This window comes from Protopterus annectens, chromosome 2.part1, assembly GCF_019279795.1.
Source record: "Protopterus annectens isolate FY-2018-M chromosome 2.part1, PAN1.0, whole genome shotgun sequence".
NCBI lineage: Eukaryota > Metazoa > Chordata > Ceratodontiformes > Protopteridae > Protopterus > Protopterus annectens.
The window spans coordinates 1,423,359,182-1,423,371,215 of record NC_056729.1 but is presented as its reverse complement, the minus strand read 5'-3'; the positions used below and the strand labels follow the sequence as shown (position 1 = coordinate 1,423,371,215).

General features: G+C 39.8%; 1 protein-coding gene across 1 annotated transcript in view; it reads right to left on the bottom strand.

The window, feature by feature from the left end:
* Nucleotides 1-12,034, bottom strand: part of ZFYVE28 (zinc finger FYVE-type containing 28) — a 2,243,904-nt gene that overhangs the window by 496,416 nt on the left and 1,735,454 nt on the right. The gene's annotated exons all lie outside the window — the stretch shown is intronic.

Below are 12,034 nucleotides of genomic sequence, written 5' to 3'. Positions count from 1 at the left end.
CTCCGCCCACTGGTTTGGAGGAAGGTTTGGAAACCCACTTGGGGTTGGCAGTGAATGGAAATATAATTTGTACCCCCTGGAATACAATGTTAAGGACCCACTGGTCCTGAGTGATGGACATCCAGTTTTTTGCATGAAGGGCAAGTTTTCCTCCTAGGGGCACGCGCAATTGGGCAGGGCTGAGAAGTGGAGTAAAGAAGTCATTGTGAGCTTTTTCAATCAAGAGGTGACTTACCACTCCCTGCTTTAGGGGTGGGGGCACTCCATTGCTTAGATCTCTACATAGCCTGAGACTGTAGTCTCAGTGGCGGCTGGTGACTTCAAATCACAGGGGGGCTGCAGGAGACGCTGAATGGGCGGGGTCAAAGGGAAGGGGTGTGGTCAACCACAAAGGGGAGGAGCTATGCACAAAACCACAAAAAAACTAACTTTAATTAAATACGCTGCCCTGGGTGGCAAACCATCATTATGAAAGTCCAATCAAGACAAAAATAAGTGTAGAAGAATAAAAATATTTCAATGCATTGGCTGCATGACAGCTTACTTAATATCTAGATGGAAACAAAAGGTTGTGAGGCATGAAAAATAAATTACTTTTAAATACATTACTGGAATGCCAGTCACAATCAAGTATAAGAAAACCAGAAGCACTCAACTCAAACCACTTCTCCTTGCACTGCAGTTCTAATTATAATATATTCAGCTTTATTAAAGTACCAAGCAACATGCTGAAAGTAGAAATCTATGTGATGCCCCCACTTGTAAAAATGTTTCTTATCCAAAAAGACCTGCTGCCTGACAACTTGTTTCATGGGGAAAACATGATAAAAGTAAAAATGAAAAGCAAACAAGAAACAAGCTCAAGATACATTGCTTAAAGGATTACTGTACAGGTTATGGACCACACATGATTGGCATTCTGTTTAGTTTACGGGTAAAGCCTGTAACTGGAAGTCTCCAACAAGTGTAATGAGCTTTTTAAAATAATGGAATCCTGTCCTTTAATACCCAAGGCTTATACATTATCTAGTCAAGTATTCTCTGCATGGCAACAACAGAAAGGCTTTCAATGTTGGCAATTCTTTAACAGTATGCTTATTAAAGCTTACTTGCATCTTACGATGTCAGACAAGCTTACCTTATGGTCATTAAAGCATTGCTACTTAAACACAGAGCAACAGGCACTTTGAGTAATAAGCATAAATCAACAGTACAAAATATGACAGAAACCAGACCATTCTGCAAAATCAAGGACAGATGAAAAGCCACTGTAGTACTTATGCAGTGTGTCCTCCCCATCCAAGGTAGATACAACTACTCCTTGCCTTGCTTGGACACATCCAGAGTCACTACATGGGGAGTGGGTGCAACAAGCATGTCACAATTTGAAATCTCTAGCTGACTGTGATGGCCCTGACACATTTGTCATACCTCTCAACTTCAAGAGCAAGAAATCTGGACAAAGCCATACACAGAAGTGGGACAAAGGCACAACAATAAGGACAATTTTTAAATATTGCTCTAATAAACTTAGAAAGATAATAGAATATGTCTTGCATTAGTATGAATTTTCTGAAGGGTATAAAATCTGAAACTCAAATGTCTGTCATTTTCTAACTTCAGTCTTTAGTGATTTGTCACTAATTTGCCAAAAACACAATTTTATGAAAAATGGACCAAAATGTGATGCAAAAATATAAAATAGACACACAATACAGCTTCTACCTGTCAAAGAAGGGACACTTTAATATTAGTACTGCTACCTTGAGCAGCTGACAAAATAAAAGAATCTACATGCATTTCAAGTAATCTATAACTTTGATTATTACAGTTATTTCTTAATTGTAAACCCTCCATGTTTTCTTCCAAATTTGCTATTTTGCGGAGAGATTATTAGGGAAGAGCAACATTTTGAGCCAAAATTGGGGACAGTTGAGAGGTTGGCTATGCCTAATTCTATACAGCAATTTATTTGCATGTACCTCTCAACCTGTTAATGCAGTAAATCTGAACAAGGCCAAATATATTGGGGGCACATATAAACAGTACTAAAATTGCTCTTGTATAAATTGAGACAGTTGATAGAACGGCTCTTACTTTAACATGCATTTTATGAAGGTTATGAAGTCTGAAACTTATTATTTAGTGACTTCTGGCAAATCATTTAGGAATTAAAACTACAAATTTTATGAACAACAAACCAAAAATAAGAAGCAAGAATCTATTCATTCTTTGAAAATCTGGACAGTTGAGAGGTATAGTTCAGCTGTGCCTGTCTGAGCTTGCTGCCCTTCCCCCCCTGACAAAATAATGGTTGAACTGGAGCCTCTGCAGCCATTCCAATTAACCATTACTTGACTATTTCACTCCATTTACCATAAACACTAATGTGCATACTGCTTTACTTCAATGATTGGACTTCATTTGAAAGTTTTATTTTGTATTTTACAGCACAAACATTAAGTCATCTGTTAAACAAAGCAATGCAGTCTCACAATGAAAACTTAGCATTAAAACTTCTCTGCCCTTGAAACTCACATTCATTGAAACAGCATTGAAACCCACATTCAAAGAAAATACATTTTGCCAGCGGCAGATAAAGATTAATTTTGGGCTGTTTTCGAATCATAGGCCCCTTGCATATGAAACATACATGTGCTCTTTGATACATCTTCCTCATTGTACTAAAAATTATATTCCTTGTACAATACAGTACACTTGTTAGAGGGTGTTTTAAATTTGTTTTGAACATTTTTCCAGTAAGCAATGAAACAAAACATTTGCACCCATAATGGCAAAACTGCCCAGTTGAGAACATTTATCATAAAAAAAGTCTACTCAGACTTCCACAGTCCACCATTATTAGTAAATATACACAATTCTACAGTCCACCATTATTAGTAAATATGCACAATTCCACAGTCCACCATTATTAGTAAATATGCACAATTCCACAGTCCACCATTATTAGTAAATATGCACAATTCTACAGTCCACCATTATCAGTAAATATGCACAATTCTACAGTGCACCTTTATCAGTAAATATGCACAATTCTACAGTCCATATTTAGTGAATTCAGTTCTTGCCATAGCTGTCAACCTTAGCACAAAACCTGGACGAAGCCAATAATGGGGAATACAGTCCCAAAAATAGGGACAAATTTAAAATATTCATCTTATAAACTTAGAAAATTGCTAGAAAAAAAGGTTGTGCTACTATGTATTCTGAAGAACATGAAGTTTGAAATTCAAATGCGGTCAATTTTACTGCGGACAGAACAAAAACAATTTTCAGCAGAGACGAGGGATTAATACTGCAGACACGCCTTTGTAAAATGGCAGGGCATCAGAGCAAATCCACACAAACACAGAGAGGAGATGCAGACTCCAAACAGAAGCCACCCAACCAAGAATCAAACCAGAAAACCTATAGCTGTGAGGCAACAATACTACCACTGCACCATCAAATCTGCAAGGAATTAAACATTCAGAAACCTGAAGTCTGAAATTGAAATGCCTGTCAATTTTACTGCGGACAGAACAAAAACAATTTTCAGCAGAGACGAGGATTAATACTGCAGACACGTCTTTGTAAAATGGCAGGGCATCAGAGCAAATCCACACAAACACAGAGGAGATGCAGACTCCACACAGAAGCCACCCCAACCAAGAATCAAACCAGAAAACCTATAGCTGTGAGGCAACAATACTACCACTGCACCATCAAATCTGCAAGGAATTAAAACATTCAGAAACCTGAAGTCTGAAATTCAAATGCCTGTCAATTTTACTGCGGACAGAACAAAAACAATTTTCAGCAGAGACGCAGGGATTAATACTGCAGACACGTCTTTGTAAAATGGCAGGGCATCAGAGCAAATCCACACAAACACAGAGAGGAGATGCAGACTCCACACAGAAGCCACCCCAACCAAGAATCAAACCAGAAAACCTATAGCTGTGAGGCAACAATACTACCACTGCACCATCAAATCTGCAAGGAATTAAACATTCAGAAACCTGAAGTCTGAAATTCAAATGCCTGTCAATTTTACTGCGGACAGAACAAAACCAATTTTCAGCAGGGATTAAAACTGCAGACACGTCTTTGTAAAATGGCAGGGCACCAGAGCAAATCCACACAAACACATGGAGGAGATGCAGACTCCACACAGAAGCCACCCCAACCAAGAATCAAACCAGAAAACCTATAGCTGTGAGGCAACAATACTACCACTGCACCATCAAATACGCAAGGAATTAAACATTCAGAAACCCTTAAGTCTGAAATTCAAATGCCTATCAATTTTATTTAACATTTTTAATCAGGACAGTCTGACTTGGAACAAATAAACAATTTTCAGCAGAGGCCCAGGAAGAAATAATGCAGACATGTCTTTGTAACATGGGAGGGCACAAAAGCAAACCCACACAAACACAGGGAGAAGATACAGACCCCACAAAGAAGGAACCCCAGCCAAGAATCAAACCCAAGAACCTACAGCTGTGAGGCAACAATGCTACTACTACACCATCAAATATCAAGCATTGCAACATTTACAAACCACAGATATTATGAGGAACAGATCAGATCGAATATGAGGTAAAAATCTGAAATTTTTTTACAAATGGTGGTGGGTAGGGAACTCAAGTCTTTAACACCTGCATACAGGGTTCAAGCCTGAGGCATTCCCTACCACACCACCATAAGCACCTGGGGCATTTTCACACACACACACACACACACACACACACACACACACACACACACACACACACACACACACACACACCAGTAACGCACAAACTCCAGTAAAGCACAAGCACCATACACAAACTCCAGTAAAGCACAAGCACCATACACAAACTCCAGTAAAGCACAAGCACCATACACAAAACACAAGCACCATACACAAACTCCAGTAAAGCACAAGCACCATACACACACATTGTAAATTAAAAAGCACAAACTCAATAAAAATAAAAAGGCACCTTACCTGAATGAATACATCCAGAATGTCCGTACATACATCCTTCCTTCCCGCGCAATACTGAAGACCCGCGAGATCCCAATGCTCCTTCCCGACGCCGACGAGATCCCTAAGGCTCTGTCCCGAGTCCCTGCTGCTCCTCTTGCAGTCCGGACGCGTCCTATACTCCTGGCGGGTCTGTGCACTGTAAAAGTGCACAGACGTCTCCTTGTGTCCCTCTATGGGGACAGCTGGGCTGCCTTGAGCATGCGCATAGACCGATAAGTCGGGACTCGGTCTATGCGCAGTCCGCGAAATTTAAAAAAATATTTTTTTTTATTTTTCATTTGTTTTTCTTGCTTTTTTATTTTTGAGGGGGCTGCAGTCCGGCAGCCCTATGCCACGAGCCGCCCCTGTGTAGTCTGGGTGGTCTGTTTCCCCTGTGTCTGGTTTGAAAAGGACCAGTGTTTTGAAGGGCAATGCCTAATGAATCTAGGGGGGTTGCACTTGTAAGAATTCTTTAACAGTCTGCATAGATTTAGCTTTTTCTTCCATCTTTTTAAGAACCTCTTCTGCTTTGGTGCCAAACAAAGAGTCCTTATTCAAAGGAGCGTCTAGTAATTTTGATTTGACATGGTCTGGCAAGGTCTGCTCCTTCAGCCAAGCATGTCTTCTCAGTACAGAACCAGTGACTGCTGCCCAGCAAGATGCTTCTAGGGCATCAAAGCCACACTGCAAAGTATGCTTACTGACTTGGCTTGCGGAGTGCATAGGCTCCTGCAATTCTTTATTTTCTGCACAGTCTGGAAAAGTTACCACTTTTTGTTTAATGAGTTCCATAATAGTTTGCTGGTACTTCAGCATGTGTAACTGGCAATTCAATGCCCTAATAGCAAGAGTTGCAGAGGTATAAACCTTCTTACCCTATCTGCCCAGAGCTCTGGAATCCCTGTCCGAAGAGGTGGGAGTCTTGGCTGTAGTAGCCTTGATACCTTTACACCCCTGGGAAATTATCTCTGGGTCAGCAGTAGGATTCTTGAAAAGAAACTTGTGAGTATCAGGTACTCTGTAGTATCTGTCTGGTTTCCTAGGGGCAGGAGGTAAAGTGTCTGGAGTAAGATTGGATTCCATAAAAACATCATCCACAACATCCAGGGCAGGGGGTATAGCTAAAGGCCTGTGCCGAGGCAACTCTAAAAATTATTTTGAGTTTCTTTTTGGATTGAGGATAGTCTTGGCATTCCCAATGGAAATGCTCTTTTAAAGTATGCAAGGTTTCACCAAAAGAAAAATACTCTAGAGGGGAGGCAGAGGGAATGGATTCCTCTGCATCTGAATCCTCAGTCAGATAAGGGCATGTCTTCATAATCAGAAATCTCAGAGTCATCAGACTCCTGGTCTGTAGAAGCTGAAGGGGACTGGATTATTTGTCTCTTTGCAGGGGAAGGCTGACTTCCCCTAATCAGCGTTATACGGTCTTCAGCCATTCTAACCATTTGTTTTTGTGGCATGGTAGCATGAGCATTAGCTTTGGTCGTCGGTTTTCTAGGCATAGTGCATACTCTGGGCCTAAGAAACTCGGTAGTCTTGGTTAGAAATGAAGTCATCAGTTTAATTCGAACATCAGTAGAGCGAAGAACTGCCTCAAATGCCAGTGCCTGCACAGTGGCTCCGGACTCATCCAAGGTAGAGACATCCACAGGTTCCATAGTCGAAGAAGCATCTTGCGGCATACCAGACCCCAAATGGGTCTCAGTAGAGTCCTGCGAATCCATTGAAGCGGGCATCAGGGACTGTGAAGGCGCGTCACTGAGTACCAGCAGACTGGCGACTAGCTTAACGGAAGCGTCATCGGCAGTTTTGGACCTATTCAGTCTGTCTCTGTCTTTATCCTTATGTTTTTTCAGAATATCGGTAGTCGGATGGCTTACCGAAGCCATTTCAGAATACGGAGATCGACAGCAAAAGAATTTAGAGACAGAGAGTGCCCAATGATGAATGGTTCGGGTGTTAAACAAGGCACAAAACTGACAGCGAGGGACGTCGTGGTCTGGGCCTAAACAGGTGATGCGGTAAGAATGAAAATCTCCGTGAGGTATTTGCTTTCCACAGGCAAGACAATTGTTAACTTTTTCTGACACTGATTAGAGCAAGAAAAAAGGATCCCCAATGGGTTACTTAGCTTTAGAAGACTTCAGGATTATTCAATTCGTAAATGAAAATTCAGGTAGCGGCCGACCGGCACTTGTGAACTGCTTCTGCTTCGGGCTCCTCGGCAAGAAAGACTGATGTAATGGCGTCGGCTGCCTGTTTTTATACCCCTGACGACCTGACGTCAGTCCTGGAGCTTCAGCATCCGATGCAGAAATACTAAGTCTCTGGTATTCGGGCCGACTGAGGGCTACCTGCAGGCAGATAACCCAAGTGTGATGACTGCAACAGTGAAACACGAAGAACATCTAAAGACACATGATGAATGTGTGTGCTGTTAAAGACATTGCTACAGAAGAAATATTTTAATTGTTTAATTAAGTAGTAAATGCTGTGACAGCCCCTTTAACAGCTGTCCCAACCCCAGCCAGTGGTCCCTAGGCACCTGTCTAGGTTGCCTAATGTTGGATCTGTCTCTGATTAATATTACTGTCATTTGTGTAGCTCAATGATTCTCATTTCTGCTTTATCTCTGTAACTAGACATTTCTACACTGGCTGAGGCTGAAAAAGGCCTTTGGACTAGTTCAATCGTCTGTTCAAAAAATAAAAATAAATAATACACAACATATCAGCAGGCTTTAATCATTATTCCTCATAATTTTTATGAGCCATAACTAATATCATTTAACAGCAACAATCAAAACTGCAAAACACAGAATATTAGATGTTACTGGAAATGTAATAACTACTGGTCAGCAATCAGTATTAACAGTGTTACACTTTTTATAACCCAATAGTCAATAATCCTCTATATATCCATTTTAATACAGAACAGACTTCTCTTCTGATCTTCAGCCTTAACAAATCTGCCAATCCTCCTAATAAGGAAAGAAATATGGAGGTAGACTATAAAACAATGTTAGCTTACAATAAGAATTTAGGCAATATATATGACTTTATTATTTTTTTTTAATTTAGTTTACATTTGTTTACTGGTAGTGTCCAACTGGGCCATAAGCCCATTTTCTGTGGAGGCCCAGGGAGAAAAGCTCCACACAGAAAAAATGTGTAAGAGGTAACAGCATGACAGGAATACATTTATGACTACATAGGACAATAATACAAAAAAAAACAATTTATGCATCAAAATGCAGTTATATTTACAAAATACATAGGGCAACAATGTCAGCACCTTCCAATAAATCATTTAACAGCTAGATTTACTAATTCTTAAAGTTATGCAATGAACAGTTATGGATAAAGTTTATGTAGTAAGAAGAATCTGTATGGTAGGTTGTTACTAATCATGTGTAAGGAAAGGCAGTAGAGGACTGCAAGGAATGATATGAACTTGAATTCTAGTGTGGAGGAGGTTTGAAAGAGTTTGGATTGCAGTAAGAAGGTAGGCACTCAAGGATTCTAGGATGATTTTAATAACAGATGTTAGTCGAGGTTGGAGCAGTGCTGGGAGGGTAAGGGCTGAGGGGGTAAAGAGTTAACCAGGGGAAGTGTAGGAGCAGAGCCAGTTTTTTGCTGAGGTGGTCTCAGAGTAGCAGTTTAAATTTGTGTGTACTGGTGGTGTTCAGAATTTGTTAGGGGAAGGTGTTCCAGATTTTGGATATTTTGTGTGAGTATAGAGATTCTCCCAAGGTATTAGGTTCATAGGCCCAATTATCCCTTGTGAGACTCAAACCCTGCACTTTGCGTTTGTAAGGCAAACACCTTAACCATTAGGCCACCTTCCTAACCCAAAACACCATGGTCAGTCTTGAACCCCAGACCTTGTACACACTAGACTGCATGAAGTACCACTAAGACTTTTAGCAACAGTTTCTCAGAGGATCATAATGCTCAGATGTTGCTATAGGGCTGTACTAGGTTGTGGAGTGCTGGGCAGTTATAAGATTGAAATATAATGGAGTAAGCCAAGACTAGTTGGTCAATGTTGAGAAGGTTAGGTAGTTTGATCCATTTATGTTCCTGTAGAGCTGTGCAGTAGTGAGATCTATTGGGAAGATTAGTGGCAAATCTGGCTATTTTATGATAGCAGGCCTCCAGTTTGGTAAAGTCAGATTTTCTTAGGTTTGTAAAGATGGGTGAGGCGTACAGTAGAGTAGACAGGAGATGTGACCTGGCTATGGCCTGTCTGGTATAATTGGTGAGAAATGGTTTTGCTTTGTAGAGAGCCCCTAGTTTGATATGGATGTTTTTAATGGTTAATGCTAGGTGTTTATCAAATTTGAGTGAGTTGTCAGCTGTTACGACAAGCAGTTTTGTGTGCTGTACGGGTTCTAATCTGGTTTTGTCAGAAGAGTAGATGATAAAGGATGGCTGGTTACCTTGCGGTGTGCTTTTTGTAAAGATGATTAGTTTTGTTTTTTATGGGTTAAGTTTTACTTGGTGTTCTGAGAGATATTTTTCGACTTCGAGAAAGGACCTTTGTGTTACTTCATGGAGTGTTGAGAGTTTAGGGGCTGAACAGATGAGAGAGGTGTCATCTGCATACTAGATGATGGTGGCTTTGCTAGTGGCAGTGCATAGTTTATTTGTAAATATAGAGAAGAGGAGTGGTCCGAGAATTGACCCTTGGGGTACACCTACATAGACAGGTAGTAGAGGAGAGAGTGAGCTTAGCCACTTGACAGCTTGCAGGTGGTCTGCTAAGTAACTATGGAACCAGGTTAAGGCTGGATGGGATAGATTTAGGAGTGCTAGCTCAGTTAGCAGTTTGTGGTGGGATACAGTGTCAAAAGCTTTTGACATATCTCGAACAATAGAGGAGACGAATTGACTGTCATTTCTAAGTTGGTTGATGGTATTAGTAAAGCTGACTATTGCCGTTGTGGTGCTATGCTTTGGTCGAAAGCCATGTTGGGAGTTACAGAGGAGGTTGTTGATTAGTACATAATCTGGGAGTTGTTTGTGAATGCATTTTTCAGGATTTTTACTATTAGAGAGAGGATGGCAACTGGTCTGTAGTTGGTTAAGTCGGTAGAAGGGCCACCTTTTTCCAGGGGGAATGATATGTGATATTTTCCATAGTCTGGGTACATAATGTTCAGTGATGATTGATTAGAATGGCGATAGTGTAGGCAATGATATCTGCAGTTAATCTGAGGTATTCGTTGTATTTTTGTTAATATCTGATGTGTTTGCAATTACAAGCTCCACTCTCCAGATGAATCCACCTACTACATACAAATAGTGCTATCTAAAATAGTGTAGCACTGAATTTGACAAAACTGAAGCTATGGGATTTGACAATTAGCAAACCTATCAAACTCTGATCCCTCTTCACAAGACAGTTCACTGCTCAGGCAAACAAAAATAAGATTCTATTAAATCAATTCAAGTACTTTGGCTCTTGGAAAGACCTCATACTATAATGTATACCAGTCTTGCTCAGGATACCATATAGTGTTATGCATTTGCTTTCTTCAAAGTCAGATTTACACTGAGAAAGAGGAGTTTTTATTCCAGTAACTGAACAAGCTATAGCTATTTTTGCCACTTTGTTACTTACCAATATTTTTAAACTGCAAACGTTGAACAAAGCATAGTTATTCAACATGACAAGCATCGCTGCATGTACCTCTCAAATTTTAGGTGACTACTTTTCAAAGACAGGTCTCTTCTACATACTTGCTCATTCATTTTTAAAATATTTATCTGCAGCAATGACCTACTCTAGCACATACCTCTCCATTACATACTTCCCAGGACACTGTCCTGGGATTTTCAAGGCTATCCCTCTTTTTCCACATAAGCAACAAAGCTACATTAAGACTTTTGCAGACTGACAGAAGTCTCAGGAATCATACACTCAGTGCTATCAGGTCACTGATGCCCATCTCTTCATTCATCATCCTTTAAGACTCTAAGTATCAATGTTAAACACTACTGTCTTAAGGGTAGTAATTCACTAAGCCTACGTAACTACATTGTGCATCATGCAAACTCAAGCTGCTGAATGTTACAATGCTGTCTAGCTCTATGCCTATTTATGTAAAATGGACATTCTGTTCACATTACCGATTTAAAAATAAATGGTTAAACTGTTACTTTGTTTTGTGTTTCCACTGATATGGATGAATAAGATTCCTGTCTGGGACATTTTTATTTATTTATTTTACCTGATTGCTAATTGGGTGAGCTCCATGGAAAAACACACTCTCTCTCTCCAGTGGTGACCCAGGGGCACTGTATGCGTTAAGCAACTTGCACACAGTCACGCAGTAGGCAAATGGAAGGAGGAGTCAAACTCTGTACCACGGGCACATGAAGCACCTGATTAACTGGTCAAAGGTTTACTCCTTTGCACTAAGTGCTATCTAGTCTGGTTAATAAAATAAACCAAATATAGTTGAGTGCCTTTCATAACAGTGATTCTATATATTACTAATTTTATTCATCACTGCTGTTGTCTTGAGTTTTCTTCTTCTGGTGGAAAGGTAACAATACACATTTCACAATATTCTTTTCAAAACCTTTCAGCACTAGAGACTACAGATAACGTGAAAAAACAGTCTATATGTGTGTGTACACACACACACACACACACACACACACACACACACATATATATGCGTGTGTGTGTGTGTGTATATATATATATATATATATATATATATATATGCAGATACACACATATATATATATATATATATACATATATATATATATATATATATATTATACCAAGGTACTGTAAATGATCAAAGCTCCTCAAAATCTTGTTATGGAGTTCAGTAATCACACATAGCAACACATATTTCTATACTGTTACAAAAATCTACATTATTAGAAATTATATATTTAAAGAGGTCAGCAAGACTGATGGAGTTCTCCTGCTTTCTTTACAAAAATTAACAGTAATGACTAGCGTCCTTAGAGGCAACAGCTGTTTACT